We start from the raw sequence: 27305 nt of genomic DNA on the forward strand, positions 1-27305 counted from the left end.
TCCTAGTGCTAAATTTTATCAAAATTGGCCTATAATTTTCAGTCATTAATCATAATAGTTTTAGAGAGGGCCTTACTAGAGTGGGGCAAACTCCTCTTCTTAACATACACATCTTCTAAAATGCAAATCTATGTAAAATTTCGAAATAAATGACCATTCATGAAATGAAATCGGTTCAAGTGTCGATAATTTGAAACGATTGCTATACTTCCCCTTAACAAGAGTAAGAGCAGATCGTCGCTTTAATGTTACGTAGGGGGCCCCTAACACTATCATCCTACCAAATTTTATCAAAATCGGGCTAAGATTTACAAAGTAATTAGTGATCATAATTTTGGAGGGGAACTTACATAAAAGGGGCTAACTCCTCTCCCATTCGATGCACAGCGTCGAGACCCCCAAAAGGCACATCTACATAAAATTCCGAATCGAATGACACCTCATTCATGAAAATCGGTTCGCGCGTTTAGGCGCTACGTTGTTTACAAAAAAGGTAACAACAAGAAGAACAAGAACATTTTCTAAAAATGCCGTTTTTGCTCATTTTCAGCAACGTATTTCTCGAAATCTATTAAATCTAGGTTGTTGCAAAAAAATTACTATTATAAAGGAGGATTTTCCCTATACTGTAGAGAAAATTTGGGAATTTTATCATTTACAGAAAAGGAGAAAAAAATTGCCAAAGTTGGGTGTTTTTTAATGTTACGCTTTTTCGTGCACTTTTTGACGTTCAACCCTTATACAACAGTTTTAATAAATTAATAATATTGTCTTTATAAGTTGGCGGCTTTGTAGCGTCTGAACTGCGTATGTGGGGGACCGCCTGAATCTCATTTGATTATTGTGAACTTCTAAACTTATTTAAGTTTATATAATTTGATAAAGATCTATTTGCGTGTTGAAAGATTTATTTAATATTTTTCAAACTATTAATTTTTATATTTCATTTAAATAGTTTTATTATATACATGAAAATTGCCCTATTACCGTGTAAGGAGGTAACTGGAGTGGCCGGAGAGAGGTAAGTTTGCAGCAGAGAGCAGTGTGGTCTAGTGGGCTAGATCGATGGATATTACTATTTTATTTATCTACTACCGGATCACGTGCAGAAGCACAAAATGGAGCAATTGCCGTCACTTGACGGCTTTCCTCAAGACTTTCGTCACCCTGGTTTGGATCGTTCAGCGTACAACTTCGCTGCTGCGCGCTTTGGATCCAAAAACGTTGAACGTATTCGTGTGTATCAGCTGATTTATTACTTAATGACCTCATGGAATATCACCGACAGTACGCTCCAGCAACCGTGCGTAATGACCCTGTTTATGCAATGGTCTTACAATCGGTACGGCAAGAATTCATACCCAGGGATAAAATTATACCACTGACCCTAGGGGCAGTGGAAAAATATCCTAACTTCCCAAAGGATAGATCTCCAGGTTTGCCCTGGAAGGGGAAGGGATATAAAACGAAAGGCGACGTACTGGCTGACCCTGTAGCCTGTGCCACTTGGCACAGAAAATGGAGAAATATCGGGAGGGGTCGGTCGGAGACCTTGCCAGACGTAGCCCTCTTTGTAAGGGCACAAGTCACAGGAATTGATCGGGAGAAAGTTCGAGCAGTTTGGGGTTACCCAATAGATGTTATCGTCGAAGACGGTCGATCTTTCTACCCATATTTATCATGGCTCAAGAAAACGTCAGCTCCTATAGGATATTGTGTTGAAGTAGCTACTGGAGGTATGTCATATATTAATGATATGTTGACAGCACATCCGGATGCAAAATACTTGATTACTGATTGGAGCTGCTTTGATAAAACGGTGCCACCTTGGTTAATACGTGATGCTTTCCAGATTGTTTATGACAGTATGGATTGGAGTCATGTGAAAGATAGTGAAGGAAAAGTGTGGGTTGGCCAGCCGCAACGACTGTTACTTAACGCTACACGATTTAACTTTTTAAACTTCTGCTTCCTGTCCGGGACTCCGGGAAACGCCTAGCCGGATTGAAGGTTCAGAAGAATTTACAAGAGAGGAAAAGGGACGCCCAACACAGGTGCACAAAAGTGGGAGCTAACCAAAATCATTAACCAACATCGAACTAACCTGTCTTCTTTTTTTCTGTGGATAATTGTGATGAACAAGATTAATTATTATTTTTATTAGTATTATTAGCATTATGATAACCTTTATTAGTATTATTTTTGTTTAGTTAACGTTATTTTCTTTTTTTTAATCAAGGGGATCTATTTTTATTTTAATTAGTTTATTTTCTTTTATTTTGGTCATACCTGGTGTAGGGCTGAGTTTGATAAAAAGAATGTTTTTTGGTTTTGTATAAATACATGAATATTTTATATGTTGAAAAACTAATAAATTTTATCGATTAAAAATGTAACCTTCTTGTTACAACAATACGAGGTGTGTTCAAAAAGTAACGGGAATTTTTAAATTTCGCGGGTTTGGAGAGTCTGATTGTAAATTTTTTTTTTTTATTATGTTGGTACACATGCCCCTGAAGTACGATAAAATTTTCAGTAATATTCATTGTTTACTTCTTAAGCGGCAGCCGTTAAGGTTAGACGTGTTTTTCGAGCTTGGCGATTTTTGTTTGTTAAAAAAAATGGATCAAAGAATTTGTATTAAATTTTGCGTAAAAAATGAAATAAAGTGTGTGAAATGTTAATAAAGGCATATGGTGAGTCTGCTAGGAGTAAAACAAGGATTTACGATTGGTATAAGCGTTTCCAAGATGGCCGCGAAAACGTTGAAGATGACGAACGACCTGTACGTCCAAGCACATCAACAACCGATGAAAACGTGAAAAAAGTGAAAGAAATGGTTATGAACGATCGCCGAATCACAATCAGAGAAGTCGCTGATGATGTTGCCATATCAATTGGCTCATGCCATGACATTTTTTCGGATGTTTTGGGTATGAAACGTGTGGCAGCAAAATTTGTTCCAAAATTGTTGAATTTCGAACAAAAACAGCGGAGAATGGAAGTTGCTCAAGAGTTACTCTATGAAGTCGACAACGATGCGGATCTACTGAAACGTGTTATAACAGGTGACGAAACATGGGTTTACGGATATGATGTCGAAACTAAGGCTCAATCGTCCCAGTGGAGGCATTCTGGATCGCCAAGACCGAAAAAGGCTCGACAAGTGCGGTCGAATGTGAAGGTTATGCTCACTGTGTTCTTCGATTTTAATGGCATAGTGCATCATGAATTCTTGCCACAAGGTCAAACAATCAATAAGGAGTACTACCTGCAAGTTCAACGCCGTTTGCGTGAAGCAATCCGAAAAAAACGCCCGGATTTGTGGCAAAACAATTCATGGATTTTGCACCACGATAATGCACCTGCTCACACTTCATTGCTTGTTCGTGAATTTTTGGCCAAAAACAAAACTTTAACGATGCCCCAGCCTCCATATTCGCCAGAAATGGCTCCATGTGACTTTTTTCTATTTCCAAACATAAAGAGAACATTAAAAGGCCGTCGTTTTACAAGCATAGATGACATTAAAAGCGAATCGCTGAAAGAGCTGAAAGCTATCACAAAGATCGAGTTTCAGAAGTGTTTCGAGGATTGGAAAGCGCTGGCACAAGTGTATTGTATGCGAAGGGGACTACTTTGAAGGCGACAATATTAATGTAGATGAATAAATAAATATTTTTTTCAAAAAACGAAAATTCCCGTTACTTTTTGAACACACCTCGTACTTCTAGTCGGCTAGGCGGTATAGAAAATATATTATAGTTCATGTTGATAACGTTAGTACCGCTGTAATTACCAGTAACATGTTTTCTAATTATAATAAAATATAAAATAAAGAATTATTTTGTGGTGTTCTATATTTGTGATTTGAATTAATAACTCCACTAAATAGTAAACCCACACGTACATTGTACTCTTGAGATAGCGTCTAGTGTGTTATACCTTGTGTAATAAAACAAAATTAAAATAAAATATATAAAATAAATAAGTGTATTTTGCTTGTAGCAGCTGCAGCAGAAACTAAACAATTAAAAATTATAATAAAAAAACCTTTAACACTTAATGGGCCCAGGCTATTGTCCAACTTAAAAACTACATAAGGAACATAATGGTTAGTTGCACGTTGCTACATTTAAACCGGAAAAAATGAATTTATCTAACGAAGTAATAGAAATTGACATGTTGAAGAAACCCAAAGACTTCCAATGTTGGAAATTTCAAATTATGATTTTATTGAAGGCCAATGGGTTATATGTAGGGTTGCCAACTCTATAAAGTTCCAAAAGAAAACACCCTAAAAAAATTAGTTACAATTCAGGGTCGTCGACAGGATTTTGGGGCCCGGGAATATATATCATTCGTTTTTGTTTTTTTTTTTGTGTGTGTGTCTATGCAGAGACTCCGATCCGGGCCCCGGGAAACAGTCCCCTCTCCACTCATCTATAATCTGGCCTGGGTACATTTATATCTTACATACTTATTCAAGAAAAGTTCATCGTTACATCAATAACCTGTTGATCTATTCAGTTCAGTTAGAACAGAAAAACAACTCGCCAAATGGTACAAGCTTATTTTACCCATTCGCTGCCAAGCCTAAATTGAATGAAGTTATTCGCTTTGCCATTTCTGTTTTGAGTGTTATTGTTTATCTAAGTTTTATTATTTCTAGATAAATACACATATTTTGTCATAAATAATCATTTACATGTAAAAAAAAAATCAAACACGAGTATACTCGTGATTAGCAATGGGAATGCAAAGAAATCTTACGATGTAATGATGCGTAATGGTGGAGAACTATGGCGTAATAGACGCTTCATAAGAAAGATAAAAAGCCCAGAAAAATTTAAAGATTACGATTGTTCTTAATTTAGTTTATGTTTTTATACTTGTTCTTAACTTTAAAATATTGAATTAAAATAGGGAGATGTAAGGGAATCGAAGTCTAGTTATCGATGTTTTTGAGTGAGGTTAATATTATGTTTTTACATGCAGTATTGTATCAGTTATGATGTATTGTGTTGATAGTGAACTTAATAAAAACTGTTTTTTATAATAAGAAAAGTGTTTACTGACAGGACTGGATATCCTTTTTCTTATTTGCGCACGTTTAAGCTAAAAAACAAATCATGAATCACACAAATAGAAATATAGGCGCCTATATTATGTAGAGTGAAACGTTTGGACATTTCGGACTCCCCTTGTCGTATTTTAAGCGAGCAAAAAATTTTCAAGAATGGCCTTTTTACTATAAATATTTGATATTATGTGAAAATATTAATTTATATGTTAACAGAATTAAAACAGCTTGTTTTTTATATGTAAATAATTACAGTTTTTTTGGGATAGCAAGAGCAATTAGAATTTTAAATATTCATTATTTAAGTGATAGGTCTTTAGCTAAGTTTTTAGAGCTTGAAAATTATTTGATGTGTTATGAGCAGTGTTCCCTCTAAGCTGTGCGCGTGTGCATAATTTTAAACAGCGCGCACAAACATTTTTTGATTAAAACGAAGCAAAGAAATCGATTGCAGGAACATATGGGTATGCTGATGAGAGTAAAATCATATATAAATGACGGAAACAATGTAAATTTAAGTTAAATTTATGCAGAATGGTTAAAACCAAAAGGCTGGAGAGAGAAGTTATAAAATAAATACTATTAATAAAAAAATGTTATCCTTAAATCTAAAATTGTTCAATAATAAGCAATTGTGAATTGTCGTTCTTGTTTGTTTGTTTTGACGAATGTGTTAATTTAAAAAATTAGAAGCAGACAACGTTATTACATTGTAAGTATTTAAATTTTCTTATTTTCCATTTGAATGGAACAGTAATCAGCTAAATTCTGTCTTCACGATCTAATGATTTGACTTGATTTTAGGGTAGTTTTTTTATTGTGTTCCATTGTAATGTGTGGTATGCTGTAAGATCGAGTCAATGCGTTTAAGTAGGAACAAAATTTGACTGAATATTCACACTATTATTGTATTGTCTTTTTTTTTTTTATTATATGCGTTTTTTTAAATTGCCGCACAAAATTTGTTTATTTTAGAAAAAACTGCACACACTTAAAAAAAGTTTGCACACGGGTCACACAAAATTAGAGCGAACACTGGTTATGAGATAGGTATTGCAGATATTCATCTTACCATGTCATTACAAAATCAACAAGGTATTTAGATGGAGCTATTAATGCCGGTGTATATCATCCTGAATTTAATAATTATTGTACTGCTCGTTGTATTAATTATTTACGTAATATTAATGCAGAACACACCCTCAACTTGAAAAGGTCGTATATTAACCGTCGTTACCAACATCAGTAAAAACAAAACTATCGCGAATAGCGACAGCACTAGGCGGACCAAACTAGTATTGCCTTTGGTCCGCCGTCGCGATTCAACATTTTGTTCAAGGCCGAATGCCCTTAACGGGGTACCCGCATGTGAAGAGTGATATGGCCGGCCCACTGATGCTACCAACAAAAGTGGCGGACGCAAAGGAAGTGATGAGGTTTTTATCACATTTCCGTACATTACAATTCTATTAGAGATTTTGTCAGTTCATTTCATAACGTATTACAGTACTGTTGTTCATTAGAAACTGGTGAAGCTTTAAGTACAGAATTTCATTTGCACTGTTATTTAAAATTTGATATTTTAGTGAAATATTAGGAGGTACGTAATTTTATTTGTGCAGAATTTCAAAGGGAAAAGTCGATGTTGTTGGGGTTAGAAATGCCAATGGAGTTTTGAGTTACATTACAAAATCGGATATTAATCCATACTTCAATGTACCAGTAAGTAAATTGTCGTTTGAGTATCAAAGTTATTATGACCTGAGTAAAATGACAGTGTTTGATTATAATCATTTTTTTATTAAGAAACACAGAAATTGTTATTTGTTTTTGAGTAAATTGCATAACCAATTGAAATTTCAATTTTGTAAATCTTACTTTTTACATTGGTCCAATTGTTTTATTTGATACATTGTGGTCATTGAAATGTTTTGAGTGGTACCGTAATTATGTTTCGACAACATACCATTATAAAAAGAAACATTTGTATTTACATGGCAGTTCTAATTTTGGCAAGACGAAATATTTAATTTAATGACGAAATATTACCCAGCAATAAAATTGCAGTGATGAGAGCTGCAAAGGCGTCTGAGGGATTCTGGCTATTCTATTCAACAGGATTACTCATTGAACATGAGAAGAAAAAGGGCCTAACTTTTACTTATTCGTAGAGAAATCTTACGACTGAACCCTTCTTTAAAGGTGTCTGTTACTTATGATCGTCTTTTTGTTCAAACTCATCGTTTTAATTTGAGTTATGATGGAGGTCTTAGTTTTTGGCACAGAGAATGGAGTGGTTAAGCTGAGTGAGATTGTAGGCAAGGACATGTCCGCCTTTGTTTTGGCTGTCCTCTCCGATTCTCTGCCTCGTGACCATTTTACTCCAGTAACTGATGTTCAACAAACTTCTTCAGTCTCATCCCAGGGACAGCCTACATGAGATTACATTGTCTGCCGACAGATTCCTGATACTAAATATGAGTTAACAATGCAGCCTTTGTCAATTATATCTTACAATGTAGCTGGTTTGAAGAATAAAATTAATGATGTATTTTTTTTTTAGAATTTTTGAATGGCTTTGACATTTTTATTTTATTGGAAACATTTATTGAAGAGAATAATTTTAGTGTTTATGAGAAGTAAATAAAATAAAATTTGTTAAATGCTAAATTTGGTTGGGCAATAGGTGGTCAATTGTATGCCATTAAGTCTAATTTTTATGATAAATATGTAAAATTTACTGTTCTAGAGGGTTTTAATTTAATTTCTATTAATTAAAACTGTCCGGGTGGACAGTTGTATAAGGGTTGACCATCGAAAACTGCAGGAAAAAGCGTAACGTTGAAAAACACCCAACTTTGACAATTTTTTTCTCTTTTTCTATAAAAGATAAAATTCCCAAATTTTCTTTATAATGTAGGGCAAATCCTCCTTTATAACTGTAATTTTTTTGCAACAACTCATATCTAATAGGTTTCGAGCAAAAAGTTGCCGAAAATGAGCAAAAACGGCATTTTCAAAAATTGTTGTTGTTCTTGTTCTTCTTCTTCTTCTTCTTGTTGTTGTTGTTACCTTTTTTGTAAACTGCGTAGCGCCTAAACGCGCGAACCGATTTTCATGAATGAGGTGTCATTCGATTCGGAATTTTATGTAGATGTGCCTTTTGGGGGTCTCGACGCTGTGCATCGAATGGGAGAGGAGTTAGCCCCTTTTATGTAAGTTCCCCTCCAAAATTATGATCACTAATTACTTTGTAAATCTTAGCCCGATTTTGATAAAATTTGGTAGGATGATAGGGTTAGGGGCCCCCTACGTAACATTAAAGCGACGATCTGCTCTTACTCTTGTTAAGGGGAAGTATAGCAATCGTTTCAAATTATCGACACGTGAACTGATTTTCATGAATAAAGTGTCATTCGAATCGAAATTTTGTACAGATTTGCATTTTAAAAGTCTCGACGCTACGCCTCATAAGGAGGGGAGTTTGCCCCACCCAAGTAAAGCCCTTTCTAAAACTATTATTACCAATATTTCCATAACGCTTAGTCCGATTTTGATAAAATTTAGCACGAAGAAGTGATTAAAGGTCCTCTACGTGGCAGTGAAGTGCCATCATGCTCTTACACCTACTAAGAGGAAGTCTTGCAACTGTTAAAATTATCAATGGGTGAACCGATTTACATCAATCAATGAATTGTCGTTCGATTCAAAATCTTTGCCTCTTTGCCTTTTTGGGAGAAGTACTGTATTCACAGTTTGTTTTTCTTACTCCTCTTAAAAAGAAGTACTGAAATCGCAGTTTAATTTTCCTAGTTACGTACAAATACCTTCCTATTTTATTCAAAACGCTTTCTCAAAAAAATTGTTATTGAGGATGGCAACTATAATCATTCTTTATAAAGATCTCTCCAGTAGTAGTTACAGTTCCGACTTAACACCTTTTCAGGTTTTTTTTTTTTTTCTTCTTCTTCTTCTTAAATGGCTTTTAGTTCTTGCTAATTAGCCAGAGGGTATTATCGGTATAAATAGTTATATTGATATTTGATTTGATTTAATACATTCGAATAGTTCCATGTATACTATGGGGTCTTTTGTCATTAGGATGGAATTTAAGTGTGGTGGGAGCGTGCAGTTTGAGGCTATAATTGCCTTCCATAATTCATCTCTGTTTTTTGAGAGTTGTGGGCATGCCAGAATTAAATGATTGGCGTCAGCATCCGATTCTGAATCGCAGGAACAAGTTCCGTTGATGTTGACGCCTATTCTTGCCAGATGATGGGGGGTGAAATTGTGGTATAGCCTCAACCGGGTTATTGTGCCATAAAACCTTCTCTCCACGCTAAAGCCATAGAACCATGGCTTTTTGGGAATGAATGGTTCAATTGCCGCGTAAAATTTTCCTTTTTTCTGAACCTGAATTTTGTATTCCCCTTGCCAGGTTGAATAACATTTCACTTTGTAATTGTTTTTTACATCGCTGGGTAATAATATTTTTAGTTTTGGACAGCTAGTTGATGTGACTGCCTCTTTGGCCCCAGCATCAGCAACTTAGTTGCCTTTGAGCCCTGAGTGGGCCTTTATCCATATTAGGTGGGTAGGCTTGGTGAGGGATAAATTGTGAAGAAGTTTCACTGTTTCTAAAATGAAAGAAGGGGCATCCCGACCTGGATGCTTTAGATTAAACAGGGCGCTCTTACTGTCTGACAAAATTCCTACAGATTCTACATTATTTGTTGCCTGTGCAATCTGTAAGCTTTGGTTAATGCCGACGAGTTCTGCAGTGAAAATGGAAGCCAATTCGCCAAGCTGGTACTGGTAGCTCGCATCCTGCTGCACGTCATATACGGAGCAACCCACACCGTCCGCGGATTTAGAACCATCCGTATAGAGTACATAAGCACTGGGAAATTTATTCTGAAGCTTTTCCAAAAAGTATGCGTTATTTACCGAGTTGGGTTTAGACTTATCATAGTTATAAAAATTGGTGTGGATGTTCTTGTTAACGTCTAGGGATTGTTTCAATTCCGCTGTATAGAACGGCAAAACCTCCCTCCTCTGGAGGGACAAGGAGTGACCAGATAATTCGGTAAATACTCCCACCAAGATCGGATCCTTTTTTCTTAGCCAATATTTGTGCGTAAACACCGTACATGCAAAGTTACTGATTTTTCTAATTACCGGTTTACTGTTGACACATAATCTATTAGTAATAAATCTCGAGGCGAGTATTTTTCTCCTTATATTCAGGGGAAATTCTCTAGCCTCCACTAGCAAGGCGTTAATGGGAGTCGAGGTGAGAGCCCCAAGGGCGGACCTCAATGCTTTATATTGGATTTTATCCACCCTGTTTAAGTGGGTAGGCGCGGCATCGCCGTAAAGGAAGCTTCTATAATCAATTCGAGAGAGGACAAGATGTTTATATACGGTTAGAGAGGTTTTGGAGTCAGCTCCATAGGGCAAATGGTTGATCATTCGCAATATGTTCAAGCATTGCTCGCATTTTTTAGTGACATAATTGATGTGATCCTTCCAGGTAAGCTTCGAATCTAACCAAACGCCCAGCGTCCTCATCGAAGGCAAAACCTGTAGGTTATAAGGGCCAAGTGCCATGGTGGTGTTGGTGGTAAATCTCCTTCGGCGAGTGAATATAGTTACGCTACTTTTGCTTTCTGATACTGTTAAGCCGAGGTCTGTGCACCATTTATTGAATTTATCCATTGCTGCATATAGTATGGACGTGGCTTCATTCAGGCTTTTCGCTTGGCTGTAAATGAGTATATCATCGGCGAACTGTGATATTCCCACTTGTGAATTAATTGTGTCTGCCAAATTTGCGGTGTACAGTGTAAATAATATAGGGCTTAATATAGCCCCTTGAGGAAGTCCAACGTGAGTTTGACGCCCTTGGCCATAAAGGACACCATTACATCGGACATATATTGTCCTATCGTAGAGCAGACTAAGAATTTGCTTGGTTATCCTCGGCGGTGCCTCCATAGCTATCAGTTTTTGTATTAATATTGGTATGCTCACATTATTATATGCATTACGCAAGTCTAAGTTAGTAGCCACCAGGAATTCTCCATTTGTAACCTTTTCAGGTTATAATGATAGAATTGCTTATTCCAAATTTTAAACAAATCTGTAAAGCAGATATGTAACTTTGCAAAAAAATGAACATCTATCCAAAAGGTACAAAAATCTCCTTAACAAAAACTTACAGTTTTAAAAGTTAAGTATAAGGGTTGATTAAACGCCAAAAGGTACACAAATCAGCTAGTACCCAACATTTCATTCATGCTTAGTTCATATAATTTAAGTAATTTTGCTGCATTAACTTTTCCTTCACATTTTTTAGAATTTATTAGATATCACAGACCCTTATGCTGGCCAGTTCATTCATAATATTATTTTGTTATAATTATGATAAAATGTATATTATATCCGTTTTTAAATAGGTAGTTTATTTTAACTCTATTCCGAATTATTCTTCGGATTTAGCTTTAATTTGCTTTTTATTCTGAGATGTCACATATATATGCAAAAGTAGAAAAAGACAAAGTTAGAGTCGGCTACTGTTTAAATTTAAATCACGGATTTAAAAGAATATTTCAGTGTTGAATTCGTTTTACCGAAATATTAGTGAGCACAAATAACACACAGTTAATAACAAGTAGATTATTCAACAATAATGATTCATTTCTCAATTGTAATTTAATTTAGACCCCCTAATTTTACTTTTAGTAAAATACTGGAATAATTAGATGTCCTAAACGTATGCATATCTCATTTATTTTATATTACATGTATACAACATTGTGGGAAGAACACCTAGATTGAGAATGTAATTGAAGAAAACTATATTATTTGCGATAAAGCCAGATAATTATTACCTATTATTATAAACGTTTGGCTACTACATAAAATAACAATTACTTTAATCGAAGAATGAACTTAAACAGACGATTTAAAAAAATAAATAAAATAAACAAAATCATTGATGGATGTTGATGTAAGCATTTTTTTAAAAAAGTTTTTGAATTTTTTAGCCTCATAATTTTTTTATAATGTTTTCTTTTTAACCTGTAATTAATATTTTGATTATTGTAGATTAATAGATATTAAAGTCAATCTACAGTGCTACTTGAACAAATATTTTGTAGATAAATATGGCCAGCATAAGGGTCTGTGATATCTAATAAATTCTAAAAAATGTGAAGGAAAAGTTAATGCAGCAAAATTACTTAAATTATATGAACTAAGCATGAATGAAATGTTGTGTACTAGCTGATTTGTGTACCTTTTGGCGTTTAATCAACCCTTATACTTAACTTTTAACTGTAAGTTTTTGTTAAGGAGATAATAAGTATAACTCGGAAGTATTTATATTACCTGTGTATTTGAATTGTAACTATTGGGAAGAAAATTTTAATGATGTACGTAATTTTTTAGTTTTATTTTCTCATTTTCTTTAATATGTAAATATGTTTCCTTTAATCTGAACTAAATATAATTTGATGAGTGTATATAGGCGCTTAAGCTTGAAACCTCAATTTCTGTATTATTTCAAATTTGTGTACATATGTACAGTTTGTAAATAAATATTATTATATTTTCTCATCTCAAATGTATATTAATTGGTGATGTTAATGTAAGGATTGATTGTTCGCAGGTTCTTCCAGATGATTTGTTATTGAATAATCCAAATTGCTGTTTAACTAGAAATTCTAAGGATAAAGTATTCAATGGAAGAGGCATTAAATTTATTGATCTTTGTGACAGTTATGACCTGGTAATTTTAAATGGAATATTCCAAGGTGATTTGGATGGTGAATTTACCTTTATAGGGAGTATGGGGAGCTCAGTTAATGACCTCTGCAGCGTTTCTGTCGATTTTGTTCCAAGGGTACTAGCGTTTAAAGTATTGCCGGTAAATGTTTCTGATCATCTTCCGCTTTGTCTTTCTCTTTCTTTGTGCTCAAGCCCATCTGAAAATATTTTGCCCTTACTTCCCCAATTGGCTTGGTACCAAAAGGACTGAGAACAGTATAGAGCGACTCTGGAGTCTAAAACCAATAAAATTTCCAGCTTTCCGGTAAATATTCAGGAATATTTGGATGTTCTATTAAATTTGATAAAATCCTCATGTTCTAAGAACTCTGGTTCTCCCCCATTTGTAAGAGGTTTTCGTAAGAACAGTTGGTTCGATACTCATTGTTTTAAAGCTCGAAAGAAATCATTTGCTTTATTAAAATTGTTTCGTGCGACTGATTCTTATTTTGCTAGAAAAGTTTACTTGGAAGCAAATAATTCATATAAAGTTTTATGTCAGAAAAAGAAAGAGGAATTCTACAATTCTTTAAATGCTCAGTTTAGGTCAGTATACTAAAGAATTTTGGAACTTAGTCTCCCATTTTATGCGTAAAAAGTTTACTTGTAGCAGCAACATTTCCGTGAGTGAGTGGGTACCCCCATTTTAGAACATTACTAAACCCAGTTTTGTCCTCCACAGCCGTTATGTATGCTGAGCCTCTCAACCACTCTGTTATATTGGATTCTCCCTTCACTTCCGAGGAGTTGCGTGCTGTTCTGTTGGAAGCGAAAAACAATAAGGCTCCCGGATTTGACCGCGTGACCTATGAATTCTATAAATTTGCGCCCGATGTTTTTCATGAAAAAATGCTCATTTTATTCAATAGAATGTACGATTTGGAGTGTACACCCCGTCCTCTTTTGGCAGATCGCTGATTTTTCCTTTATTCAAGAAGGGTAGCGTTAGTGATGTAGCCAACTTCAGGGGCATTTCTTGTCTGGATTCAATTGCAAAGATTTTCACCGGCCTTTTACTTCAAAAACAAAACAAAAAATCAAATTCGGCGTAAAATTATATGAACTATGTGAATCGCAGGGTACGCTCCTGCGGGTACATATTTATTGTGGAAAATCGAAACTTCCGTCAAACGACCGGAACCACAGTACTTCGGTTGTGTTTTCTCTTATGGACGGTTTTCTAGACAGTGGCCATGTATTGTAACTGGACAAATTCTACAATTCCGTATCGCTGCCAAAACAATTAACATTGCGCTCAACATTTGTTTGTGGAACTTTACGACTCAATCGTAAAGGTAATCCAAAAGAATTGGTCCAGAAAAAAAATAAAAAAGACTGCATTGAATCTCATAAAACTTCCATGCCGTATGGTACTTTTTACTATACTCTTGTATTTTTTTATTTGTTAAATAAAGTATTATTATTATTATTATTATTATTATTATTATTATCTCATAAAACAATAACTCGAAATATAGTGAAGAAGGTCAAAAATAATAACTTCTGCCTTGATATTGAAGCGGTACTGCAGTCCAGATACAATCCTCTTTTCCGAAATATATGTAATTTAAATTTAGAAGAATATTACCAGTCATTTCATGTTAGTTTTTGGAAATTAAGAGTTATCAGTCAGCTAAGGTTGGCGCCACTTGGACATTTAAACTTCAAAGACCCTAATAATATACGGGTATATCATTATTCTTTAAATGCCCTCTTCATAAAGAAGCTAGGTTCAAATATTTAGGGAAATATATTGCTCATAACTGTAATGATGAAGAAAATTTAGTGGACATATTACAAATTGAAAGTATAACTAAACTCAATGATATTTATTATATATATATATATCTCCAACGTGGAAGACTACTTAAAGTTCTGCACTACACTAACTCAACTTCTTGGACCTTCATCTTTTGATTGTAAATCTAGAATTGACAAGGTAATGCTGTCAACAAAGACCATAGAGGGGTACAGAGCAGCAATTAAGTTCTTGCAAGAAAATAAAGCACAGTACCACACTTTCAGCTAAAGCAAGATAAGGCGTTTTGGGTGGTATTAAGAAATCTACCCCACACTATTCCAACGGAAGCCATCAAAGAAGATCTGGAAGGATTAGGGCATAAAGTGAGAAATGTCAGCAACGTGAAACACCCAGCTACTAAAGCATCACTTCCTCTTTTTTTCTGTAGACTTGGAACCACAAGAGAATAACCAAGAAATATTCAAGGACACGTCAGTCCTATACACACGAGTTAAAGTTGAGGAACCCTACAAAACTGAAGAAATAATTCAGTGTAAAAGATGCATGCAGAATGGCCACAGCAAATCTTACTGCAATTATACTCCTAGATGCAAAAAAAATGTGCTAAATACCATTTTTCCTCAGACTGCACCCAGCCTAGGGACATCCCACCACCTACATGTGCGCTGTGCCAAGAAAAGCATTATGCTGCCTACAGGGGCTGCACAGTGCATAAAGTACTACAGCGACTTCGGAGAAAGTCAAGGGACCAAAGTAGCTACAATCCGCAGCTGCGTTCGCATCAGGGAGCTGCTCCACCACCTACACCAAAAGACTTTCCTCCATTACCTCAGAAGGTACAACTTTGTTTTTCATTTTAATAATTAGTTTTAAACTTGTTTATGTTCTCATTTTTTTTTGTTCTTAGTTAGTATAGCTTGATTTAGATTTGAAATTAATTTTACAACTATGGAGACAAGTGAGAATGTTGCACCAGGAGTTGAAGTAAAAACTGAGGAACAGGCAGCGGTAGCAGCATACGCTTCTGCACCAAAGATTCCGCCTTTGTGGCTATCGGATCCAGAGTTATGGTTCTGCCAGGTAGAATCAGTATTTCAAAAACACAGAATAACTAATAGCTTCAACAAATTCCATACCATAGTACCAACTTTAGATTTTGACGTTTTATAGCAAGCGGGCGACATTGTCAAGCATCCTAGCGCTCAATCGTATGCAGATTTAAAGGCACGTCTAGTGAGTGCGTATACAGAATCTGAGAATAAAAGAGTCGAACAGCTCCTGGAAGGCGGGCGGTTAGGTGATGAGAAACCATCAGACCTATTATGCCAAATGAGACAAATAGCGGGCCAACGAAGTGCTGAAAACTTTTTAGATGCGTTCTCTTCCAGCAAGTATGCAGGCTATTCTTCTGCCCACGGGCACATTGATTTAGAAAAAATAGCCGAGGTGGCAGATAGAATTCAAGAAGTACAGCGCCCAACTGAAGCTTGTGCACTGGCTACTAAGGAAGAGTCAAGTAGCCTACTGGCAGAAATTCGGCGTTTAGCAGTCGAAATAGCTGGGTTAAAGCTAGAAAGAAACAGCAAGCAGCAGTTCAGGCCACCGATCTAACTCAAAAGGATGTGGTCCTAACAGTTCGGACTGGTTTTATGCTTTTACCACTTCCGCTTTAAAGAGAAGGCAAGTCAGTACGAACAACCATGCTCTCTCTGAATTTTTCGGATATTATATAACTTCGCAAGGTATTAAGCCCTTACAGAATAGAGTTCAAGCAATAACTGAACTTCCGAAACCTGAGGATGTCCGCGGACTCCGTCGGTTTCTTGGAATGCTCAATTTTTACAGGCCTTGTATTCCGTTATATGGCATTGTGTCTGGAGAGGAAGCTGCACCTCCACAAGACCTCAAAGATTATAATGTATTTGTTCAAAGAGACGCAAAAGCCCCAAAAAATTATTATCCTCACAAATGACAAAAAATTTCATTTTCGTTTTTCGTTTAAAAGCTCTTAACAATGAAATTAATGACAGTATGGTGATATCAAAAATTTTAACAAGTCTAGATAATAAATACCGACATTTTTGGGGTGCGTGGGAGAGTACCCCTAACGAAGAAAAAACGCTGTCCAATTTGATTACAAGATTAACAAATGAAGAAAAACGTTTCCCATGCCCAGAGGATGTGGCTATAGCATTTAAAAGCGTGATTAAAAATAAAACAAATACGAAAGCAAATCAATTGTATTCAACCTCTGTAACATGTTCTAATTGTCCAAAACCAAGACATATATCCAAGTTTTGCCCCAATAAAAATCAAAGTAAATATTGTAAAATATGTAAAAAGACTAACAGTGACGAGAAGAACTGTTATTTTAGGAAAAACAAACACACTGCAAAACATAATGACATATCTTTTCTGGCCAACGAAAAATCAAACACTTAATGGATATTAGGATTCAGGATCTTCGAGTCATATGACAAATGGTGAAGACCTATTACAAAATGTGAAAAAGACAGAAAAGGACATACAATTGGCAGACAAGAACTCAAGTCTACAAGGTGTGAAAGAAGGAAATGTGATTACAGTTTCTTGTAAAATTATTATCCTCACAATTGACAAAAAAACCTTTGACACATATGCAACAGCTCAAAAGATATGTTCAAGATAAAAGAAGTTTATGAGCGAGACTCAATACAGCAAAAATTTGATCTGATGCAAGAGTTTTTTTAACTTCTAATTTAACAATAGTATTGACATATCAACAAACATTAGCATATTAGAAAACTTGGTTTTTCGTTTAAAAGCTCTTAACAATGAAATTAATGACAGTATGGTGATATCAAAAATTTTAACAAGTCTAGATAATAAATACAGACAACAAGTTAAAGGTTAATTGCAGTAAATCAAAAGTTATCAAATTCTTCAAAGGCAGGCCAAAAGAAGTTTCGAACCTTTATTTCAATAAGACAAATATAGAAATAGTATGTGAACTAAACTATTTGGGTGTTATGTTTGCCAGTTCGGGCTTGTATCCAAACGCTGTAAAAGCTGCTATATCTAAAGGTAATATTACCCAAGGAACAGTCCTAAGCCTTTTTCTTTAGAAACACTTAAAAAATTAAATGAAGCAATTATTCTATCTTCCATGTGATATGCAGCCCATATCTGGGGGCTCAGGTGCTCCGACATAGTTGAAAGTACACATTTACAGTTTTTTAAAAGATGCTTCCACCTTAATAAATCCGTAACGTCTTTTATGAAAAGGTTGGAGTATTTCACATATTAAACTGTTAATGCTAAAACTTGCCTTGATTTGGGTTTTGAAGATGCTGTCAATGAGTAAGCGCAGCTCAGAATTCAACATTGTTTTGTTTTTATCCCCAAAAAAGACACTTGTGATGAGTGTGAAGTGTCTAAAAATGCCTCTGTGGAAGAAAAGGTCAAACTAAAAAGTGCTTATAGGTTACATCTAAAAGATTGAGTAGAATCGAAATCTTTGAGTGCGTATACAGAATCCGAGAATAAATGAATGCATCAGCTCCTGGAAGGCAGACAGTTAGGTGATGAGAAACCATCACACCTATTACGCCAAATGAGACAACTAGCAGGCGAAACTGTAGCCAACGAAATGTCGAAAAACCTTATGGATGCGTAATAGAAAGAAATCTTTATCTTTATCTTTAAAGACATGAAAGAGTGCCCAAATTCTGATAACAAAAGCATTGTTGATTTACAAGCTGTTATGCCATATCCATTGGGGAACTCATCCCGCTTTTTTTTATGAATCAAGATTAAACTACTACAATTTTACAATGACAGAAAATTTTCCTGGATTCACTCTTCCTCAATGGAAAATTTAAGAACCAACATCACTCCATGAGTCCCGAAGACTTCCTATTACGTATAAATGAAAAGCGGAAAGCTTGGAATCAAGGCGAGGATGAGAAAATATTAGATTTTATAATTTCTCTTCAGACCTTGTTTAAAAGGTTAAAAAAACCATTAACAGAGAGCGAGCAAATTTCAATTGCCTTTAATAATTTACTGCCTAGATACCAACTGTATATACGCCCTTCGGGAATTACCTCTCTAAATCAATTGGTCGAAGATGGCCAGCGATTTGAATGAATTCAAGACCGTACCAAAACCTTTCGACCGCCTCCTGCTAAAGATAAATGCTTAGTGACCGAAGCAGCTTATGTGCCCACCGAGAAAAGTTCAGTACCGCGATCAAAGCCGAAACCTTCAATGGCCTCCCTAAAAAGAGCCCCAGGGGACCAACCATTAGCCCAATCGCATGGTAAAGCAAAGAAACCAACTCCTTCTACCGCAAGAGTTAAGGACAAGTCAACAGGGAAGAGTCCTTCTAATAGATCAGATACTCTGATATGTTGGAATTGCTTAAGTACCAGTCATCGTTATCCAGAATGCAGTAAACCCAGAGATAAATTGTTCTGCTATCACTGTGGAACCAAAGGTTTCACTCGGAGAAACTGCCTCGACCCTCCCTTCTCACCTGAGTTCCCCAAAGAGAATTATTAAAATGACCCATCTCACGCTTCCTCCAAAAGAGAGAAGTATTAAAATCAGTTTTGTGGGCATAATGTTTTGAACCTGATTCATGAAGGGCATCAGGGTATGGTAAAAATGAAAGAGATAGGTCGCTCTTCAGTGGCCCGGAATCGATACGATAGAGAGACTGTTACGTATTTCTAGAATTTAAGGGGAGTTGTAATGCAGCGAAATACGTAACTATTTGAGTGACAGTCTTGATTTGACAGAGGCACCTCCCATCAAAAAAGAGACTTACAATTTTGGTCACCTAGAGCACTGTTGTACCGCTCTAGCCTCAACACAGGGTATCAGTTTCTCTTTCTACTCACCTAGCTAAGTGGCAGGGCCCCAGTAGTTGTAACCATTATAACCTCAAGTTCCGCGCTTCTCTTTTTTCTTTTTTCTTGAGCTCGTGTGTGACGCATAACCAGACCGCCTTTTTCGTTCTTAGTGAACATCTCACACAAATCCGGTTATATTTTGTGAATCATCTTGTGAAGTTGTACAGTTATAATCTAATAACATTTTCTGATGTATAACAAGTTCGGCGGCGTATAATTGAATTGCAGGATTCTAGTTCTATTTTTACGCCATTCAGTTGCTGCCTCACGTGGGTAATCCTCTCAACAGTCTGGTAAACCTTTAATTTACAGTCCCACACTTAGTAAGAGCTGGTTCAGCAGTGATCATAGACGTCACCACTCTAAATAGAGTCAAATCAGGCGGATGCCCGTGACGTATATTAACATCTTCTACATTCAGAGTAAGATAAATTTCCTATTCTTTCCTCTCCTTTATATCTCTGCTCTACGCCTTGTTAGGTGTTAATATGAGTCTGCCGAAGCCGTTTAAGCGATTATTGCAATCGCCCTGAAGGTAATTTTTCATATTCTTTTCTCTGGTTTCAATACCTTCAGTATCAGCTCAACAGTTATTTTGTTACTAATCGTTTATCTAATTCGAAGCTAAGTGACTATTCACTGCAAGCTCCACTTGTACAGTCTGGAGAGACGGAGTCTCTACCCTGGATAGAACGACTTCTAACCAACCGAGGTGTACGGAACTATAATAAATTCAAGGCAAGTGTACGCCTCTTAACCTTCTTACTAGCCCTTCTAGTGCTCTTATATTTTCTCTCAACCGAGGTTGAGAATATACAGCTTCGTCTGTCACCTGCACATTGCCTAAATAGTTATTCTTGTGCCAACAGTTTTGCAGCCTCGCTGCTGGTTCTCCGTCGGATGTGAGATCATCCTTCATCAGCAACCCGTGGACAGCTCTGGAAGGGATTGCCTGCCCTTCAGGCAATCAGAGGAGTTCCCAGGGCATATCCACTAGTCAGTGTTCGTTTTCGGGCTCGGACGTGAGGCGGAAGAACTGGGGAGGTGCTTTGTTCAACAATAAACTTATTATTATTTTGATCAGGTGCCTTTTCTGTCTTGTTGCCCCACCTTTCTATCAATTACCGCAAGACCTGCCTATGGCTCCGTACGGAGTTCCTGCAGTGGTCTAACTATTCCCGGAGACCATCTAGTGGTGCCGGATGAGCTCTACCGAGCAAGCAAATACGTATCAGAGACCATGGTACAGAAGTGCTGTATTTGTCCGAGTATGACTAGGAATATCGATAAAAATAAAAATGCAGTTTCATGGCCTTTAACACATCGTACATGGCAACGTATCCATGTCGATTTTGCTCAAAAAAGTTATAGAAGCAAACCTGTGTATTTGTTAATTTTGATTGACGCGTATTCCAAGTGGATAGAAGCACTTATTATGATAACAACAACAGCAGAAGCCCCAATGAGTAAACTGAGATCCTTATTCGCTGCCTGAGCAACTGGTTTCAGATAATGGACCTCAATTTTGTACAGAAGAAATGATGATATTCTTGTCTAAAAATGGGGTGCAACATATTTTAACACCCCCATACCACGCAAAGAGCAATGGGGCCGCAGAAAGGGCAGTTCAGAACAACAAAATCAGCCGTGAAGAAAGGATTATTAGAAAACCGAGATCTTCAGTTCGTGATAGACAACTATCTATTTGCTTACCGAAATACCCCTCATTGTACAACTGGGTATACGCCAGCTGAATTGTTCCTTAAACGAATTCCAAGGACCCTCATAACAATTTTAAAACCTAATTTGGCAGAAAATATTGAGAAGAAAAAGTACTCACGATCTCAGTCCACTCAGAGAGATTACTATTCCGAAGGAGAGAAAGTCTGGGTTCGCAGTGTTGGCGGGGAGGAAGTTAAGTGGTTTCCTGGTGCAACATTAAGGTTAAGAGTTCAACAACTCATCTAGTGATCGCTAAGGGTCAGACAAGATACGTCCACGCTGATCATCTCCGGAAAAGAACCCAAGGGGTAGCAACACAGCTGACTCTAAACCCAAGGACCTTAACGGAAGAGAATTATGAGAGCAGCATGCAACATGTATTCTGCCATTAAATCTACCCTTGCCATTGGTGGACAATAAGGGCTGCATTGGATTCTATTGCGCTTAAAAAAAAACAAGGATCAAATTCGAATAATTACCTCCTCTAATCCCTGATATGAATACAAATTAAAAATATTTCAAAAAGGCGTATTCTAAGTACCGTCACACCTGGATAAAGAGAACACTAAATAATCTTATTTCCTTGATATCAAGACTCAATTACACAGAAATGCTGGCTGGAACCACTTTCTTTCTCAGCTATCTACTCATGACAATAAACTTTATAGAATTGTTAAAGGAGTCCGCAAAGGATCGGTTAACATACAGCCACTCTCTTTAAATAATAATCCTCAGACCACCTCTTTAAATAGCTATGCTTTTAGTTCTCATCATAAAGCTTCGACGTTCGCCGACTTCTTTGAGAATGTTCACTTTAGGTACGCAGATCTGGGCGTTCCTTCGTTCACCAAAGAGTTTTTAATTAAAAATATATCTCGCAAATGAAAACTAAAAAATTAATGATTTAACAATAAGTAAATCAACTGATATTGGGCACTATATTAATGTTAAAATTACTGAAAATAACCCAAGGGGTAAACTCTAAACCCAAGGACCTTAACGGAAGAGAATTATGAGAGACGGCTAAGTAGAGAGTGTAGAGAAAGAAAGGATAAGAATACTGACGTGTTGGAAGAACCGAATGAGGCGGATGCGGACGTAGAGAAGGAGGATGCAGCCGAGAACCCAGAGGGAATGCAGCTGAGGAGATCATGCAGGAACAGAAAAGGCTCCAGATCACTTAGATTTATAAAATTTATTTGTTTCTCATTTTAGATTATTTGTTCTACGATTATTCTTTGAAATATAAGGAGGAGGAAGTGTTATCTAGAAGAAGGTTATAGGGATGGTTATGTGAGTAAATATATGACTTGTGAAACCGAACGCATGTTCTTCTTTAATTACAACAAAAAGCTCCTTAATTTCACAGACATTGTTATGGGTCTTGATGAATAAAGGAAAAAGTGAACGTGTATTAAGGTCAAACATACGTGGTGCTTTATCACCACGTCCTAACACTTCTCGTGCTACATCCACACCATCTTGTTCTACAACAAGTTTGGCTGGGTCCACTCAGAGATTGTTTTCTACTTCAGTTGATAATATTGATTTAAGTTTTTCTACAGAAAAACCTGTTGGTATGAACTAATTTCGTTTGCAATAAATAGATGGGCAACATTTCGATTTAGCTTCTTATTCGATGACGAATGTTCGTGAGAATAATACAAATTCATAAATGATTATTATATTTTTTAATTAGAAAAAAAAGTGCTACCTACCTAAAACATCTTTAAAGTTATTCCAGGCATTTGCAGCATAACTTATTTACTTGAAAATTCAAACAAACAAGTGAAAAAGAACACCCAAGTAATATATAATATATGTTCTCAACTATTTATAAACATGAAAGGCACTTTACCGTACAAACATACGGATAATATAACTTTGCAAATGATCCTTTAAAGTCAAACCCACATAAATATAATACTATGATCGGTATTGTTTGTACTAAAGAATAACTTATTATCCTCTCTACCACATATGGCTGGTATAATTCTTTTATTTGTTTCATTTTCAGAAATTTGAATTACAAAAAACAGAACAGATCATTGTTTTGAATCAATTCAACGTACAATTAAGAAAATTGTAACCTTGTAATTGATAATTTAAACCTCTGAAATTGTAAAATTTTGTTTAAATTAATATTTTTAGTTTAAATTAATATTTTTTGTTTAAATCAATATTTTTTGTTTAAGTAAGTATTTTTAGTTTAAATTAATTTCTTTTGTAAACCTATTTAAATTTAAGTAATTTTGAATTAAAGAAAAAATAATAATAATATTAATAATAATTATATAGATTTATGCTGAAGATAATTTATTTTAAGCTAAGAACAGATAAATTTTATTTTTAAATTTTATAAGTAGCAACTCAAATTACTCTTAGGGGAGCTACAGCGTTTGCTGATTTAAATATTTAAATGTATTTTTTAATTATTTAATAAATGGCTTTCACTTCATTTCAAGGGTGCGTTCCACTAAGCGCTCACAACGATCAACCGCGGTCGTTGTGGTCGTGGCGAAAATATCACTAATGACACGGCGATCACAACGCCCCACACCTTAAGAGCTGGGTTCAGAATTGGCGCAATTTTTAAAACAAAATATGGCGACCGTAAAAATTACTTTATTTGATTCAGAACGAGATATTTTAGTAGAAGTTTATGTTTCTCCTGCTGATGCTCAACGTGTGACCACAGGTATATCACATATACATGTATATAGCTGTATCAAATTTACTATTATTTATTTATTTACTTAACACTCTTTTGATACAAATATGTACATATATGACAATGGGATTCACCCATATTTACATTTGCAAACATAATTATTAAAGTTCCAAATTATAGTACAAAATTAAAATTAATTAAAATAACTTTCCTGTTAACAATAGACTTATAAAGAAATTAAAAAGAAATAAAAATTGTATCATAAAAAACTAAAAATGATAAATTATATATTTTTAGTAGAGATTTTTATTCAGCTTAGGTTAGGTCAAAGTAATACAGATTGTAGTTATAAGTAAACGATTGATTTAAGTCCGTGCTTTTTAGATAACACTGGTAATTGTTTAAAACGGAAGAAATATTATTTACTAATTCCTTGGATGTATTAGCCAATTGAGCAAACCAATTGTATTTGTCATTTATGGCTTTATTATTTAACTTGTTTTCGAAATATGTATCTCTAAATTTCAGCAGACATATTTTGGGAAGTCTATGATCCTCCATTTCAATAAGCTTTACTAACCATTTAAGAGTTAATTTAAGAATTTTTAACTTAACATGGAAAAGACCAAATTCCAAACGAAGTAGAAAAAAAGGGACAGACCTATTAAAATGAAACACACGTTTAAAAAACTGCAAATGAATTCGCTCCAAGTCATTAGCATACCTTATACCCCATACTTGAACAGAATAAAGGATTGTTGACTGGACCAAGATATTATTCAACGTAATCACGGAATCCCAAGATGAGGATATTGATGTCCTAAAGGTCGGAAACTATCAAATTTACTAACTAATTTTTAGTGTATATCTAACAGTTGCCAATAGATAACATAACAGCCCAACCTAACTTGATTAAGAACCAGTATTCATTACCATTAATTTTTTGTTTCATGGAAAATTCGTTTTGTTTGTAGACATAACTTTTGCTACTGAATTACTAAATAGAGCTATAGAAAACATCACAATCGTCAACTTCAAGTAGTGGTGATTGTGAGGTTTGTGATATACAATCTGATGATCATAATGAGAATTTTACCAGTGAAGTAACTGTTGATGCTGAAGACACAGGTGATGTGAACTGTGAAACTGAAGATGAAGGTACATTAAAAATAATTAATTCCATAATCATCCTTCTTTTAATGTTTAGTGTGCGAGGATGTGAGTTATACACGTGCATATTTCAGTTTCTTTATACAGGTGGCGTCCACCCTGTGTGTTACTATTATTAGAAAGTTATAGGTCAAACGAAGAAACCCTTAGAAGTGGGAAAATGCCTCAAAAAAAAAGTGTGGGAAGCAATAGCGAAGCATCTAACACTAAATGGATACCATGTAACTGGGCCGCAATGCTCAGCGAATCTTCGCAGCTTAAAAAAAAACTTATAAATCCGTCAAAGACAACAAAACGGGTAACGACAAAAGAAACTGGCAATTTCTCGAAGTTTGTTTTTAAATATTCTACTTAATAAGCGTTATCTTGTACGAGGTATGTTCAAAAAATAAGGTGAATTTTCAAATTTCGCGGGCTACGTACATTCGAATTTCGATTGTCTTTTTTTTTTATGTTGGTACACTTGTCTCGAACATATTTTCAAAGTTGTAGCTATATAGCATGTTTAGTTTGTATGTTAGAGGCATAAATAAAACAAGTGTTTTGCGAGTTCGGCGATTTTCTTCTGTCGAAAAAAATGGATCAACGAATTTGCATCAAATTTTGTGTAAAAAATGGAATTAAGTGTTAAAAAACACTTGAAATGTTGAGAGTGGCGTACGGTGAGAGTACTCTGTGTCAAAAAAATGTTTACAAGTGGTACAAGCTTTTCACAGAAGGTCGAGAAGATGTGAATGACGACGCTCGCCCTGGACGCCCCAGCACATCAACAACCGATGAAAATGTTGAGAAGAATCGTCGAATCACAATTAGAGAAGTTGCTGAGGTTGTCGGCATATCGGTTGGCACATGTCCTGCAATTTTTTTCGGAAATTTTGGGCATGAAGCGTGTAGTAGCAAAGTTCGTTCCAAAATTGCTGAATTTTGATCAAAAAAACCGTCGCATGAGCATCGCTCAGGAATTGTTGAATGACATTATCATGTCTCAGCCACCGTATTCACCAGATTTGGCGCCCTGCGACTTTTTCCTGTTCCCATGATTGAAGAGACCCATGAAAGGACGGAGATTTGCGACGATTGAGGAGATAAAAACCGAATCGCTGAGAGAGCTCAAGGACATACCAAAAAGTGCATATCAGAACTGTTCCGAGGATTGGAAAAAATGCTGGCACATATGTATTATATCTGAGGGGGACTACTTTGAAGGAGACAAAATAAAAATCGATGAATAAATAAATATTTTTTAAGAAAAATGAAAATTCACCTTATTTTTTGAACACACCTCGTATAATAGTCTCAATGCATCATATAGTTTTTTTCTCTAGATAATGGAGGAAATTTTTTGCCAGTTGCAGTGGCATCTTCTACTGGTCTTTTATCTAAGAATACAGACAACAACGATAGTGTAGGGGAATCAGCTAGCGGATGCTTTTCAAGTGAGTTGATTGTGTGAGATAGTTTTATTTGTAACTAAAATAATGAAAAATTAATTTTCATTCCAGAATGTAGTAAAACAACACTAATATCTTTACTGGGTAAAAGAATTCAACAGAAAGAAGAACATGAAAAACAAAAAATGAGAAGACATAAAGTGCGAATGGAGATGGATGAAAAGTTTCTAGCAGTTTTGCAAAAACTAGCAGATAAATAATATAATAATAACAATGTAAGTAATAATAATATATAACCATTATATATTATTTTTATAATTAATAAACAAAATTTGATCCCCATAAAGGTTAGCCATCCCTGCTCTAGAGGACGCTGTTTCTGAACTCACCAAACAATTCAAGGTGTTTAGCTCAAGCAAACATAGCAAATCTCGATCCACTACACCTAACAAATACAGTGTATGCTGGTACCAGTCCGGAAATGTATACAGCCGAGCAATTATGACAATAAACTAAAACAACATTCGGAAAACACTCAAGTCTCCTACCTAGGCGATATGAAGTCGGGCCAATACTTTGCGCTGCTTATTTCTTACAGACAGTAATACGGGTATATGATATCTTGTAGATTCGGGTGCAGACATATCCGTTGTGTCTCAAACGCAGCAGAAACGTAATCACCCTTCTCAGCGCCTTCTTTATACTGCAAATGCCACCGCTATTAAAACATTTGGTGAACGCAAAATATCACTAAACCCTGGACTTAGGCGAGCGTTTGATT

At 35.6% G+C, this 27305-nt stretch overlaps 1 long non-coding RNA gene across 4 annotated transcripts in view; it reads left to right on the forward strand.

Annotated features, from left to right (window-relative positions):
- The first annotated feature begins 6584 nt into the window (after positions 1 to 6584).
- Positions 6585 to 27305, forward strand: part of LOC141448066 (uncharacterized) — a 21976-nt gene continuing 1255 nt past the window's right edge. Inside the window, exons 1-7 of one of the 4 annotated variants that reach the window (XR_012454821.1) lie at positions 6585 to 6805; positions 12756 to 12900; positions 23758 to 23990; positions 24938 to 25121; positions 25208 to 25463; positions 26459 to 26569; positions 26636 to 26799. This is a non-coding gene — a long non-coding RNA (uncharacterized lncRNA). The remainder of the gene's footprint in view (positions 6806 to 12755; positions 12901 to 23757; positions 23991 to 24937; positions 25122 to 25207; positions 25464 to 26458; positions 26570 to 26635; positions 26800 to 27305) is intronic. The other 3 variants (XR_012454824.1, XR_012454822.1, XR_012454823.1) reach the window with 3 other exon arrangements.

The sequence above is a fragment of the Rhodnius prolixus genome, unplaced genomic scaffold (genome assembly GCF_049639745.1).
Source record: "Rhodnius prolixus isolate KJV_2025 unplaced genomic scaffold, Rpr scaffold_1, whole genome shotgun sequence".
Taxonomy (NCBI): Eukaryota; Metazoa; Arthropoda; class Insecta; order Hemiptera; family Reduviidae; genus Rhodnius; species Rhodnius prolixus.